Here is a 15785-nt window from a genome sequence, read left to right on the forward strand (position 1 = left end):
CTACGACAAAGACACACTATGTTTCACCAATATCAATTTAAAGTCTAATCTCTAACGATAGAGTCTCATGTTTTCAAACGTCCTTCCATATTTGCTAAATTTCAACATTCTACGGTCGTTTACTGCATAGAAACAACAGCTTCCACTACTTAACTTTACAAAAGGTTATTTTATTCATGCGCAGAAGCATAACACAAACAGAAATACATAAACGCAACCCGAAGTAAGCTATTTTGAGTTAACTCAATAAATTCCATAGCATTTCTAATTCAAGTAATGCTCTTTTAAATAAGTTGAAACTGTACGTGTTGCGTTGACGCAGGAATGTTGTTAATGAAGATCGTATCAGACAATATATTTTACGAGAACTTAATGAATGCGATATTATGCTTGGATATAGAGCTATTTGGAGGCTTTTGCAATCTAAGTATAACGTGCTAGTACGTTATTTGACTATTCAAACTATGCTCAAAGAAATCTAAGTATAACGTGCTGGTACGTTATTTGACTATTCAAACTATGCTCAAAGAAATCTAAGTATAACGTGCTAGTACGTTATTTGACTATTCAAACTATGCTCAAAGAAATCTAAGTATAACGTGCTAGTACGTTATTTGACTATTCAAACTATGCTCAAAGAAATCTAAGTATAACGTGCTAGTACGTTATTTGGCTATTCAAACTATGCTCAAAGAAATCTAAGTATAACGTGCTAGTACGTTATTTGACTATTCAAACTATGCTAAAAAAAAATCGACCTTGAAGTAACGTGACCTTGACCAGGGGCGGATCTAGAGTATGTCAAATCCGTCGCGCGAATGTTTATTAATTTAATTCATTTATTAATTAATTATTACTTCATTTACTTCGTGATAAAAATCCAGCTTTATTTATTATTGAAAACTATTGACTAATGCAATGAATATCTCCTTGGTAACCAGATCAGTTGAATTTTAATTGACCTGGAATACCCGGCTGATAAGCGGGGTGGCTTGACTGGTTCGACTTATAAAGGAGTCTATGAACGCCAGAAACGCTATTTTATTGGTCAATGGCCAGATCAGTGGACAGTCTGGAATAATCTCGACCGATAATAGGGGTGGCCGGACCTATAAGGGAGTCCAATTCCTATCTTACAATTGGTTCATTTGAATTTTTGTCTTACTGTGATTGGTTTGACCGATTTCGACTAATAGCCAACTGAACTAACATAGTCAGGCTCACTGTCTGAATTGAATGTTTGATCGTTCATAGTAATTTTCTGAAGCATGATAGAAACTAAACTACAATCAGATGGAATTTATGGAAATCTTTTACAAATTCATATGTTGACATGAATGCCGCTTTCCAAACTGGGAATTTTTTCAAGAGGGTGAAAAATTTATGGATGAATTGTAAACGCTTGGCAAAGACGATCTCGCGAGCGATATTTCAGTCATTGATGTTCAAAAGCAAGCCAACATTGTTTTGAGTTTTATCAGCAGAAATTTACATCCAAAATCGTAAGTAAAGGACAAGTGAAGTGTATGCATGAATGCAATATATCAAAGTCAATTTATGCAAGTGTGTGATGCGATTTATGTTAATATGGCGTATGGTAAGAAGATTGATACTTCTAAAATTGTTGTTGCCGAAGGACTTTTAGCTATGATTTCTTTAATGCTTGGGGAATCGTGGCCGTTATATGGCAGCGAAATCCTACATTTCTGCAAATATATTTCAATGGACAAAAAATCTGTAGCCATAAGGTTCCATACTATTATTTACTTTATCATAAACAAATGTTTGGGGCTTTTCAGTTTATGATCATTGATCATTCAATCATTGGACAGTTATACTACATATTGTTTAAGATTTGAGAAAACTAACATTGATTACATGAGAAGTTGTTTACTATAACCTGTTATTTTGAGTCTTATGATCCATGAAGCTTTTTATTTTGACAATTTGACTGGAATGGTATTAAACCTGAGTATTTCACATACATGAAATGTCCCATGTCACATATTGTCCCCTTTTCTAACAGAACACCTCATGTAGAGATGTAAAGGTGTGTTAATCTACGGCTCATACCAGATTGTTGCCATAAAGTCCAAAGGGCTATTGATGTATGAAAAGCATTTTCTATAAAGTAAAAATGTCTTCCTATGTATGCAGATAAACCTTGAAATTTGGCAAAACAGCAAAGTATTTTTCATGATCACTAGGTAATTTTTCTGATGATCATTATAATTTCTAAACTAAATTATTTTAGATTTACATTTAAACAAGCTTTGATCATATGAAAAGATATTTATCATAACCAGTAAGCATGACACATAAACCATTTTTAACATTCATGTAATTATATAATTAAAGACATGTTGGTTACATTCTGTTTGTATTTGATAATACAATGCTACTAGTGATTGCTATATAGCACACCTTGCAGAAGATAATAGTCTAGTGAAATGCCTAATAAACATTTATGGCATTAAGCCAACCTTAACTGCAAATTTTCACTCTGATAATTTTTGCTTAATCTTTGGCAGAAAAAAATTTTGAGTTTTTCTCAAAGAGTGAATTTGATGGCACTGATGTGGAGATGGGTAAAGAGTTACAATAAACTTGCATGGTTTGAAGTCTGAGCTTTTCTTTATCTATGAACTGTCACTTGTAGTACCAAATTTCTAACTTAACTTATTACATAGAGATTTGAATGGGGGTCTCTATGGGGGTCTATGCCTGACAACTTGGTAGAAATTTTAAAGACTATATCTGTTTTTGAATAGCATTATTGTAAATTAAATTTACGTTCCTAGACATGCTAATGAGCCATATATTTGGCATGATAATGAGCCTAAATATTTGGCAAAACATTCAAGTATTGTTCACTTTATTTTTTTTTGAAAAAAACTTAAGAAAAATGTGTTGTTTTTACGCAAAAACGATGCCCACAAAATACATTTTGTATTGCTCTAAAATGCTGAAAATGGCATTTTCAAGACTCTGAAATTCAAAATTTCTCAGGGGAGAATGCCTCAGACCCCCCCCCAGGTGCGGAGCGCCTCCGACGTTTTATGACTGATGTTTGAAAAATCCTAGATCCGCCCCTGAGTGGATTGGAGCTTGTGTCAGGACATATGGCTATCAACTTGACGGTAAACGTTAGAAAAGCATTGAGTGGATTGGAGCTTGTGTCAGGACATATGGCTATCAAGTTGTTGGTAAACGTTAGAAAAGCATTGAGTGGATTTAAGGTTGTAGAAAAAATTAGCTGTTGGCTAGACAGCACCGTCGCGTTACATTGGTTGAGAGATGATGGAGAGTACAGGCAATTTATAGCGAACAGAGTAAAGAAAATTCAAAGTCATTCCAATGTATCTTGGAGGCACGTACCAACTGCGGAAAATCCAGCAGATTTGGGAAGTTGTGGCGGTAGTGTAGAAAAGTGTGATCTTTGGTGGAAGGGACCATCCTGGCAGACTCAACCACAAGATTGGCCCCCTCCTCTCGTGACGAACGCTACTGAGTATGGCAAAGCAGAGAAGATCAAACGGGAGTTATGATTTCTGACTGTTGAAACCCGTTGTCTTGACCAAATTCTCGATAAATTCGAGCTACATAAAATAATCAGAATTTTTGGATGGATGGCACGGTTTACGCCCAACTGTTTTAACCCAACGAAGAAAAGAAACGGAGCATTGACTACGGATGAGGCGTTGGCACAAGAGAAGTATTGAATAAAACGAGCGCAAAAAACAGTTCGTGAGCACGAAGGAATTCTTTAAAGATAAAGAGCAACTCAATCTCCAGTTAAGTAATAAGGGAATGTGGATATATCATGGGTGACTTCTTGGGGAATACCCAATATACCTCTCAGACCAAGCGAAGTTCACTTTGAAATTGGTGCAGAGAGCTCATTTTAACACTTTGCACGGTAGCATAGGATTAATTATGGCCCATGTACGCGAGAGATTTTGGTTCCAAGACTTCGCAAGTTGACAAAGAAAATCATTGGATCTTGTTGGGGCTGTAAACGATTTAGACTGACGCTAGCGCAGGTACCTTGTCCTGGTCCCCTTCCGGAGACAAGAACAGATCCATTCAATCCCTTTGAAATCATTGGCGTAGATTTCGCAAAAACCATAAAGAACACAAAAAATAGAAGAGAAGGGAAATCCTACATCGCTTTGTATTCATGTTCTCTAACACTGGCAATATTTCTTGATCTTGTGCCTAGCTTGGAAACCAGTGATTTCATCAAAAGCTTTAAACGCCTCGTGGCTAGGAAAACCTTCCATCATATACTCGGATAACGCTACCACCTTCGTGGCAGCGTCAAAGTAGCTGAAGAGTGTACAGAAAGACGAAAAGCTCAATAACTTTCTCAACAAATAATTGGTGTCGTGGCGGCTCAATCTCAGTAGGGCTCCCTGGTGCGAAGGTCAGTTCGAACGGTTGATAGGAATGATGAAGAGCTGCTTCTATCGGGCTATTTGAAACGGTGAGTTAACCTCGGATGAGTTGTCTGAAGTTTTATTGGATGTGTAATTAGCGATAAACATTAGACCGCTTTGTTACATGTAGGAAGATGACAACACTCTACTCTTACACCTAACTCAATGCTTTTTGTTAAGTCCAGTCACCTTCCTGAATTAAAACCTTTTCACTAACCCGATAGTCTGAAAAAACGTGCAAAGTATTTAATAATAATAATAATATTGAACTTAAAGAACACTAAGGAAGAAATGTGGCGTCGTTGGACCAGAGAGTATATGAGAAGCTTGAGAGAACGTCATCGAATGAAACATAATGCACGAGGAGCAACTATTTCGGTCGGTGATATCGTATTGGTAAAGTCAAACCAAAAGAACCGAAATCATTGGTTGATGGGTAAGGTAGTTGAATTAATTGAAAGCAGAGATGGCGTGGTATATGCGGTAAAACTGAGAGCAGGTCGAGATCACTTAGAGAGAGCCGTTCAACATTTATAACCTCTGGAGTTATCATGCGACTCCTCCCAGACATCGGACGGGGAGCACACAAAGGAGAAGATAACAAAATTAAATCCAAACGCTGAACATTTTGTACCTATAAGACAAGCAGCCATCAAGGCAGAACTACGTGTGCGAGAAATTTTACAGGATGAGAACGATGTACATTAACCATAACAATAAGTACCATAGCAAATTACTTGTAACATAAAAGTCATACGAGGGAGTGTGTGGGAAACTTTATGTTATTTTTGTGAAAAGACTAAACACGTGGGTTTTGTTTTTTTTGGGGGGGGGGATAAAAATAATGATGTTCGTATGTTGCTTATGAGCGTATTTCCTTTGTTATAAAAAATAAAGCAAAAATACCTTGGCGTGAATATCGAGTGTGAGTAAATTAGGAAACTTCGAAAAAACATTTCCCTGTTTCCGAAAACATTTATACATTGTACTGTTTATTTAAGTTTAATTACATTTAAAAAGAAATGTCACATTATGACGTGCCATCTGTGAATTGCAAGCGCATCACTGACTCAGAATCATTTATTATCAAACCTTTTCTTCGTGTAAGAGCCGCAATTTTTATAGTGGAACAAAAACTGAAACCTACTTTCCAGTCGTGGTATTAAATACAGCTTTAAAAGTCATTTATAGAATCATTCAAACGATTTTCATTTGGAATGGAAATAAACATTGATTTGTTTATAGTCATACTTCATACTAAGCAATGCTTCGGTATCAAATTTGTTAAGTTAGAAATGTAAATACAAAATCTCTGTTAACTTACGTAAAATTACCTTTGTTTTAGAAATAAGACTTCATATACGACGATCGTGTGGACAAAATTATGCTTGCTTTAGTTCTTTACATGATACCTATATAACAAAAGAGGAGAAATTTAATATAAAAACGCGACTACATACATATCAGTTAAAAATGGTGATCATAATTCATACATTATTGAAATATCAACTTTCTATCCATTTGAGTTTTGTTACATAAACACATTTAAATAACAAACGAAGATGAAGAGTGAGTCAGAATCTCCTTCAATAAACAGTTTTATTCTGTAACTAAATATACATCGCTGACTAAAAACAATTGTTATAGAAATAAAAATACATAAATAAAAACCTCATGCAGAGTACATAATAACATTGAGATTACTCAAATTCCAAACGACTAATGCTAAATCTTATAAAATTTCACAAATTTTAACTCATGAATAGAGAATCATCTAAGACAGGATTTGAATACCAATGATTTAGACACAATTGTCTTTTGAAACGGTGAATGGATTTTTTCCCTTCATTGATCAAAAATTCCATACATGTATCTTCTTGCATAAGTCAGTTCTTAGTATAAAAAACCTTTGATATTAAATAAACCATTGCAAATTATAAATACATGTCAAACATCAACTGGACGCAACTATAATTACTTATGATCAATAAAGACACTGTAGATACAACAGTAAAGGTTGCAATGAAAGTAAACCTTAAAACTGTTAAACAAATATGTAAAATTTACAAAAATAGATTCGGTTGCGTCCTTCTCTGTGTAAATACAATTTTCCTGTGTTCAACATTTGCTTATTTTACAAATGTTCTTACTTTTCAAATGAATAATTTGCTCAATACAGTTAACAACATTTTGCTAGACACACAGCGATTAATAAAATGTGGCACTGGTAAAAAAAGGGAGGTGATGCATGATTGGACATGCTATCCTTTCTACATAAATTTTCACAGATTCCCATTTTTTGTAGACAAGTATCTTATTTCACCTCTCCCATGCCTTTGAAATTGTTTTGCTTTCCTTTGCCATGCAGCTATTGTCAATAGTTAGAAAGTTGGTATATCAATTTAGATATGATTTCTCATGCATGTTTAGTCATACTTTTAACGAGATGCCGCTTTAGCTAATTTGTTATGTCGGTAATGTTGTTCTAAAATATCGCTTAATTTTTCTAAAATTACTTCAGTTTTAGAAGTAAGATTACCGTGTGAACGGAATTATGCTTGCTTTAGTTCTTTACATGTCATATACTCAACAAACGGATGAGAGATTTAATATAAACAACGCGACCACATACATATCAGATTAAAAATGGTGATGAAAGTTAATACCTTATTGTAACTTCAATCTTTTATCCTTGTGAGTTTTGTTACATAAACACATTTGAATAACGAACGAAGATGAAGAGTGAGTCAGGATCTCCTTCAACAAACAGTATTAAAACACATTAATGATATCTATGTGTGGAACATTCTAGTTATATTACTAAGTATACATCACTGACTAAAAACAATTGTCATTGAAATAAAAATACATAAATAAGAACCTCATGCAGAGAACATAATAACATTGAGATTTGTCAAATTTCAAAGGACTACTGCTAAATCTTATAAAGTTTCACAAGTTTTAACTCAGGAATAGAGAATCGCCTATTTAAGACAGGATTTGAATGCCAATGATTAAGACACGATTTTCGAAACTGTGAACGGATTTTTCCCTTCATTAATCAAAAATTCCATACATGTATATTCTTGCATAAATCATTTCATATTATAAAAAAATCTTTGTTATTAAATAAAACTTTATAAATCATGAACACATTTCAAACATCAACTGCAAGAAATTGTAATTATTTATAAGTTCAATAAAAAACACTGTAGATACAACAGTAAAGGATGCAATAAAGTAAACCCATTTCATTTCACGGACACACTGACGGTTTTATATTTAAATTAATCGGCTGTCGGATATTTATAATCAAAATTATGCGAGAACCTATAATTATAAATAAAATTACGCCAAAGGACATCGTGTCGTGGTGAATTAAACGTGAGAACTTGAGTTACATCAACTCATTTTCTAAAGATGATTGACTTCTAGGTAATGATGTGGAAACTTGGACAGGAATTGTTTTTATATTTATTTCGGTATTCGAATGAATTTTTTGAAGCATAAGATAACAAAAAGCTCTATCACAAACTTATGGAGGGTGATTTCCGCCAAAATTAATAGCTATATTTTCAATTACTAATGCGCATTTTGTCCTATGCAATGTGCATTTTGTCTTGATCATATTCCATTCTGGAATTTCATAATCGGATTTTGTCCTGTACAATTTCTGTTAAAACTCATTTTCTTGTTGAACTTTCCATTATGATGACGTAACATTATTCGTGACTCGCAAAACATCAAATTTTACTCAATCGTATTATAATTTATTTATAATTTATTTTCTTGATGTGGTAATAATGTAAACAAAATAAACCAATTGTTTTACCTACAAGTCTACAACCATAAACATGGCAGACAGGTTATACTTTGTAAGACTCTTTCGCAACTCTATTTTGGGTTGTACTGCTGACCTCGAAGGAAGTCCAGATCGGGATTTTTGCATTTTTCGTATTGATTCTCTTTACCATACTACGTTGCGATTTGCTGAAGTATTCAAGCTTGAAGAAGCTGTTCTGCAGTTAATCTCAAACACAAAAGAACTTTCAAATGTCGATGTTCATCATGATATTAATCCATCAACGAAATATTGACTACAACTATGATGACCTTGATAGATAAATTAGGGAGTTCTTTGACGCACATGTTTGCTTAAAAGGATATTTTTCTGTTTAGCATAAATTTCAGTTAAACGCAAATGTACCCACATAAGTTCCGAAACATGCTGTGCAGTCAATTTTGCGAGAAAATGACCAAGGAGGAACCTAGGGAAAAAAGGGTCATCGACTTAAAAGAAGAACTTGCCATAATCCGTCCTAACTACAACGTGATAGATACCAGTAACGGATCTAGCGATGCATCTGGCACATTACATAGAATTATTCTCGTGTAATCGCGTACGTTATTTTGATAGGATACGGCCCTGGATTAAGCTTAGCCCAGGTTGAAATTGCTTCATGTAATCGGTCCTTGACTTAGCTAAAACTTTTGACAGCCATTTTATTGTTTTGTGTTACAATAACTTGAAGTGTTTTATTCGAAGATTTGTGCTAAGATTGATTGAATAATGACAATACAGTAATAACTATGGGAATTAAAGCACATATATCAGCGAATGGGGAACAAAGTAAAAGGTAAAATGAGTCAAACACGAAACTTCCTTTACATAAAAACAAATGTGCTGCTTTACAGCTTCCCTTTTCACTATCTGTTCGCATGTCTGCATTTTTCATTTAGGAACCACCATGGCGAACAATTCAAGCTGCAAGTGGCCATTACTTGCGCAAGCAATAATTACTAAACGAAACTTAATTGAATAAACATCTGACCCCAAGAGAGTCACAAAACGATGCTACACACATTATGTGTGTCCGCCGAAAAGTTTGTTAATCTCGAGTTCTTTAACGCAGACCGCATGGAGTAGTTATATTATGATGAATTTCACTACATATGGCCCTTAGAGGGTTAAGTACAAGTTTCGGTTGATAGAAAATACATAACACTAACAGGGACCTGTTATGACTCACACCACAGCAGTTTTTCTCTAGAAATGCCATGTCTGAAAATAGTGACATTTAAAACGGTACAAATCTTATCCTGTGAGAATAGACGAACTTAGTAGCTATCATAAGAGCAACAAGAATCACTTTGGCAATATCACCATTATATTTTTGAACGCTTTGTTAGTCATTTTATCAGACATCAGAAACCAAACAATTAAAAAAATTTGTTCTTTGAACAAACGTCTGTACTTATATATGGCAAAATTTGTGTAAATCAGACGTACCTGTGTCGAGAGAAGTGAAGAACTTGTTCAAATCAGAAATTTGTCAATATTCCGTAAGAAGTCTTGAGAAAAGTGATGTTATCTGTTTCAATGTGATTGCTTTTAGAATTGTGAAGCTCCTTATCATAGCAGACGTAGAGTCGGAGTCAAACACTGCAGGTTGCTAAGATAAAAAGAATGTTGATGAAATTGAACGAGTCTTAATCGTTGGCAAATAATTTGTTATGCTACTAGCAACTGTTGCTACCATGCAAAAAAATTTTTAATTAAAAACAGTGGATTTCAGTAAATGGGCATCTGTTTTTACATTTGTAGTTCACCCATTAGATCTAAGCTCTCCGAAATTATGTCCTCTCATTTGTATTTAGCATTTCCTTGACATATAGAATCAGCATATCTTATAAAACTTAGATAGTCTTCAAGTGAAGAATGTGAAGTCACGATAAACTTTTACATACATAAATTATTCGTAATGACAGGAGCACTGCATGCGGTCGTTTCCACAAGAACTAGCTAATGCAAGCCTGAAAATTCAATTAGCAATCTTATGTTCTATTATAATAAATTACGTCAAAATGGTTTCCATCTTAGTTTTCAGTGTGTTCTCCTCGAAACACATCTTATTCATTTCACTTTAATATAATAGTGAAAGAAATAATCCCGTATTCTCTTCTTCCCCGAATGACAACTGACAAATTTGCATTATATAAAATAAAAACAATAAAACGCCTGCGTTGATTGGTTGATAGCTGAGCCTCAATTAAACAATCAAAGAGTATTTGCTAATCAATCATGAATACATGTTAGAGAAATTATCAAAACCTTTGCTTTGAATTTATCTTTATTACATTATTGTTATTTTATAAAAGAAATATAAAGATATTTTTGCCCTGATCTGCTTTCGAGTACTCCCAAAGGTCTCCCCGGTTTTAACATTTCCACAATAAACATCTTTTATTTCTTAATTGAACATCTGCAAATCTTGCAAAGTACACCGAGCGGAAACATTTGTTTCCTCCTTAGAAACGTCACTATGGCACGCTTTTATTGAATAGTGAACACAAAAGGTCAGTTCATAAGCTAATAGAGGACGAAAAAGTTAGTGTGGCTAAAACCTGGTCCATTTTTATCGAATACAAACACTAAATATGTTGGTAATAGCAGCTCCAACTCTTAAGAGATAAATGACTTGAATATGAAGCCTAAGAGTTTGGACAACTATATATATGATAAAATGGTCAAAAGAGACGTATAAACTGGAACCAAAAAGTTAAAAATAAGCATAATCCGTAAAAGCGTATCTTGTAACCTCAAATAGTGTAACCTAGTGTAACTCATAATGTAACCACAAAGTTATAAAACAAGATAATTAAGCTGCAATATTTCGGTTATATTTAAAAACCTTCATCAGAAAAAATCACATATTTACAAGTTGCCAGTTAATTGTACATATATATACATAGTTTGTATATACATACAGGTGTTTAGTTACAATACGAGAAAATTTAGGACCTGTTTACATGATCCCGGGTTGCCGGGATTCAGCCAAGCGTTAAATGATTTTGGCAAATGAAAAATATTTAATATTTTTCATCAGATGAATGTTCTTCAGCACTTTGACATTTTCCCTCCAGGTCTTATAGAACTCAATGGTCTGCAATCCTAAAACATGGCAGACAGGTTATACTTTGTAAGACTCCTTCGAAACTCTATTTTGGGTTGTATTTCTGACCTCGAAGGAAGTCCAGATCGAGATTTTTGCGTTTTTCGTATTGATTCTCTTTACCATACTACGTTGCGATTTGCTGAAGTATTCCAGCTTGAAGAGGCTGTTCTGCAGTTAATACCAAACGCAAAAGAACTTTTAAATATCGATGTTCATGAGGATATTAATCCATCTTCCTCATTGAACTGCCCTCAAGTTTTCATATGATTACTGATTGAATTCATTGGAATCTGCGCTGAGCAATTTAAGCATTTCACTGTTGGTCCAATAGATATATCCTAGCAAAAACAATGTATGTATACATATAACATTTCCTGTATAATAATTTATCCTTTAAATTACTCAAAGCTATGAATACAGTACCTTGTTTTCTGGAGCATCTCCTGCAGGAGCATGATCATCCGTTTCCAAGGATGATGAATCTAGATCAGCTTGAACTGGTCTAATATATGCAATTGCTTGCCCTAGGCCAGAACTATCACGAAGAAAGTGGACAGAATATCCAATATTTGGTGGAGGGGTAATGTAGGATCGAGATGCATAGAGCTTAGGTTATGCTAATTATTATGCTAATTATTATGAAAAACAAAAGGGACCCGTATAAAAGCATGGTTTCGGGGTCTTTTGAGATTGAGCACAATTCATGTATAGTGGTGTATTTTTTGTACATGGATGTTTATATTTAGTGGCCAAATTACGAGGTAACGATGATTACGGCTCTAGGCCTCCTTGTCGGTTATGTTAATATCTATACTCTGTCGTTTAGAACCGTACGTTTGACGCATTGCATTGAAATAAAGACTTATCTGTATACCGGTCGTCGTTTTAATAGTAGTTTATGTACGAGTATCTTGCTGGTCACATAAGCCTGGAATTGTTGAAGCTTATAGGTAATAAGATACAAATCTTTGGGTGATAAACCACTCCTTAATATCTCAAAACCACCGCCTGATACCAGCCGGGGATAGATCTCTTATAATTTTGCCTTCACTTCGGCTGTACTTGAATATTTATGGAAAAAAATACGTCTACGTCCAAGACCAGCTTTTTGTAATTTAATTTTTTCCATTCTAGTAGGCACTATCTTGCTCATGGTTTGCAGGCAAAAAAATCGTGAGTCCAAGTCTCTTGTGGTTTGTAACACCGACCTTGTTGTCCCCACGAATTAGATCGACCACGTTTTGCTGGTGGATGAGAAAACATCTTTCTATTGTTAGCTCGATTATACGGTGCAAACAACCGCCTAAACTCCTGCTCTCTTATCGAACAAGATGATCTTGATGTGGAAGCTTGAGATGACGAAGCCTGATGTTGTTCTTGCAATGTGCTGTCTAGTGTTGACGATTGGACACTTTGAGCAGCTCCATGATCGGCAAGATTACCATCTTGAGCAGTCGATGAAGATCTAAGACTTGCTGATCCAGAAGAGTCTGGATTCAGTAAATTTGCTGTTCGGCGAAGTGAAGCTGCTGCCTCTTGATTTTCCGGTCCATTATCATCCCCCGTACAAAAAAAATCGTTTCTTTTGTACAGAATACTAAAGTTGCTTCGAAGGACAAAGATCGTTATAGTAATTGCATAAAATATTGCAACAGTATAATTTATTGATATTAACAATTTTTAGCGGTAAATAATTATAAATAAATTATAATGTGATTGAGTAAGATTTGATGTTTACTGAGTCACGAATAATGTTACGTCATCATAATGAAATGTTCAACAACAAAATGAGTTTTACCAGAAATTGTACAGGACAAAATCCGATCATGAAATTCCAGAATGGAATATGATCAAGACAAAATGCACATCGCAAAGGGCAAAATGCGCATTAGTAATTGAAAATATAGCTATTAATTTTGGGGGAGATCACCCTCCATACAAACTATCAATAAACAAGAGTTCAATTTCAACAAAAAGCTCTATCTCAAACTGTCTACAACCATAACTTTTATGAAGAAGGCATGTTTACACGCTATGGTACGGCGGTCGATGGGAATCAGTCTTTGAGTTTCGAAAAGCACATGCTCGTACTTTACAAGACAGGGGGAGTGCGACACGGCACATCATTTCCATCATTTAACCATATAAAAAATCACAACTCACTCTTTCATCGTTCAAACGAAGAATTCTGGTAAACATAAGCAATAGTAAACTCGTCCAAGCATCCCTGTGACCAACTGACTGTAATTCAATGAACTGCCTTAAAGCTTCATCGCAGATCCTAAAAAGAAAGAAAAAAGAAAGAAATCAAATCAAGCCCTCGAGGAAAAGTTTAAATTCTTTCTGAAAGTGGGGATGAAAATCGTTTGATGATCTTGCTAATCCCCAGGCGTACCTCAACACCATTTCCACGACGCCTTCCCATGATTCCTTTCTCGCAACGTCATCGTACATGCGAAAGAGAATTCTGAACGGCAGGCTAAACTGGACGTCTCTTGTTTCAATAAATTGGTCTTCGACTGTCCTTTAAAACCTTCAAATGATCAAAGAAATTATACAGAGAAGTGTACAATGAATGAAGCAAGGGAAAAGTTTACTTGTGTGTCCTCAATCTTTATTTATCAGAAAAAACCATGCGTGCAGTATAACCATAAAAGCAAATGTTTTTTACTTTCACAAGACTTGGTCTAATGACATTAGATTTTCCCACCTGTTTTATGTAGATGCAACATTCAGAAAAGGGGGGGAGGACAGTTTAAGTTCATACGACAAAATCTGGTAAAGAAACTTGGTCACGCTGCATGTGGGTGTCTAGGTATAAGGACATGCACCGCTTTTGGAGTGAATGCCTTAATAGGAAGGGCAGCCACAAATTTGCTTTTTTGCCTGAACGTTTTGAATGTGATGTTTTTACTCGTGTATTAATTTTCAATTCAAATACAAACTGTACAAAAATGTGTCGCTCGTGTCAAATGCTACAACATATTAATGAAGCGTTTACCAGCTTTCCAAAGCGCCGTCCTCAGTTCGTTGTTACAATTGAAGCGTTTAGCAAACTTAAACGAGTTCTCCAGCACTTCGCAAAACAAAAACAGCTGATTAGAGGTAAGATGTGGAAACATTCCGACGTGTTTTCGTTTAGCGGTTCGTCGAGGAGTGTTGAGACCCTTGAAATAATGAAAAACTAAGTCACCAATCATAATGAGACATGTACGATTATTGAAAGTAAACAACTCTGACTACAGTGTATCGTTGTTACTTATAACAATGTCAAGACATGAAATTGTATGAAAGTTGAGCTCTGGGTGAATAAACGTCAAAAACCAAGATACAAAACCCTAAAAGAGCGCATTTGATTGGATTATGGTTGACAATCTCTGGAAAAACACGGTTGTAGCTACATATGGTATTCAAATGGATATTTTTTAACTAAATAGTCCGACTTCCATTGTGTATATAATAGTGTAATTATCACGATAACACTCCGGTGATCACATAGTTCAGTTTTACAATTTCTTTTTGTATTTCGTGAAGAAAAGTAAAATTCGTGAAATTTGCAATTTGGCTATTTTTACACGAATGCCGGCGTAGGTGATTTAGAGAATCATTGTAGGTGATTTAGAGAATCAGTTTGACCAATCAGGTGAAAGAGGATTTACTACACCATTGTAGGTGATTTAGAGAATCAGTTTGACCAATCAGGGGAAAGAGGATTTACTACACCATTATAGGTGATTTAGAGAATCAGTTTGACCAATCAGGTGAAAGAGGATTTACTACACCATTATAAGTGATTTAAAGAATCAGTTTGACCAATCAGGTGAAAGAGGATTTACTGCACCATTATAGGTGATTTAGAGCATCAGTTTGACCAATGAGGTGAAAGAGGATCTTACAAGCCTGCATACAAAACATAAGGAACTTTAAGCAATTCAACCCAAGGAAATCGTTTATTCTATAAAGTCTCTTGAGGATAGTTATTGAAATTTTTACGTGTCTAAAGAAGAAGGAACCAGTTGTGAAGTCGATAAATAGGGAGGTTCACATATTCATGTTTTGCTATATTAACTTCCAGTGAAATCAATTGTTCTCTACAGGTTAAGAGATGCATATATAACTTTGGGCCACCCCACCCTACAACCACAGAATAATAATTATACAGAAGGGCCACTCAAGTGTGCACTGCGTCTTCATGACCGCCATTATTCCAGCAAGATATATTTAGGGTTTTTCATTTGTTTCCAACCACTACAATTACATGACGTCATTTCTTCGTAATGAAACTAAAAATATTTCAATATGAGAAATGACGTCGTTTCATTTTAGTGTTTGGAAACAAGTGAAAAGCCCTAAATATCTTGCTGGAATAATGGCAGTCGATATGCTCGTC

The 15785-nt window shown here is 34.9% G+C and overlaps 1 protein-coding gene, 1 long non-coding RNA gene and 1 pseudogene across 2 annotated transcripts in view; 1 reads left to right on the plus strand and 2 right to left on the minus strand.

Moving 5' to 3' along the window:
* Positions 1–15785, minus strand: part of LOC124450952 — a 101393-nt gene that overhangs the window by 54899 nt on the left and 30709 nt on the right. The gene's annotated exons all lie outside the window — the stretch shown is intronic.
* LOC124451166 overlaps positions 9730–15785 on the minus strand; it is a 194047-nt pseudogene continuing 187991 nt past the window's right edge.
* LOC124450976 lies at positions 12060–12266 on the plus strand. Its single transcript, XR_006950291.1, has 2 exons — positions 12060–12156; positions 12222–12266. It is a non-coding gene; the product is annotated as an uncharacterized LOC124450976 (long non-coding RNA).

This window comes from Xenia sp. Carnegie-2017, unplaced genomic scaffold (genome assembly GCF_021976095.1).
Source record: "Xenia sp. Carnegie-2017 unplaced genomic scaffold, XeniaSp_v1 HiC_scaffold_24, whole genome shotgun sequence".
Taxonomy (NCBI): domain Eukaryota; kingdom Metazoa; phylum Cnidaria; class Anthozoa; order Malacalcyonacea; family Xeniidae; genus Xenia; species Xenia sp. Carnegie-2017.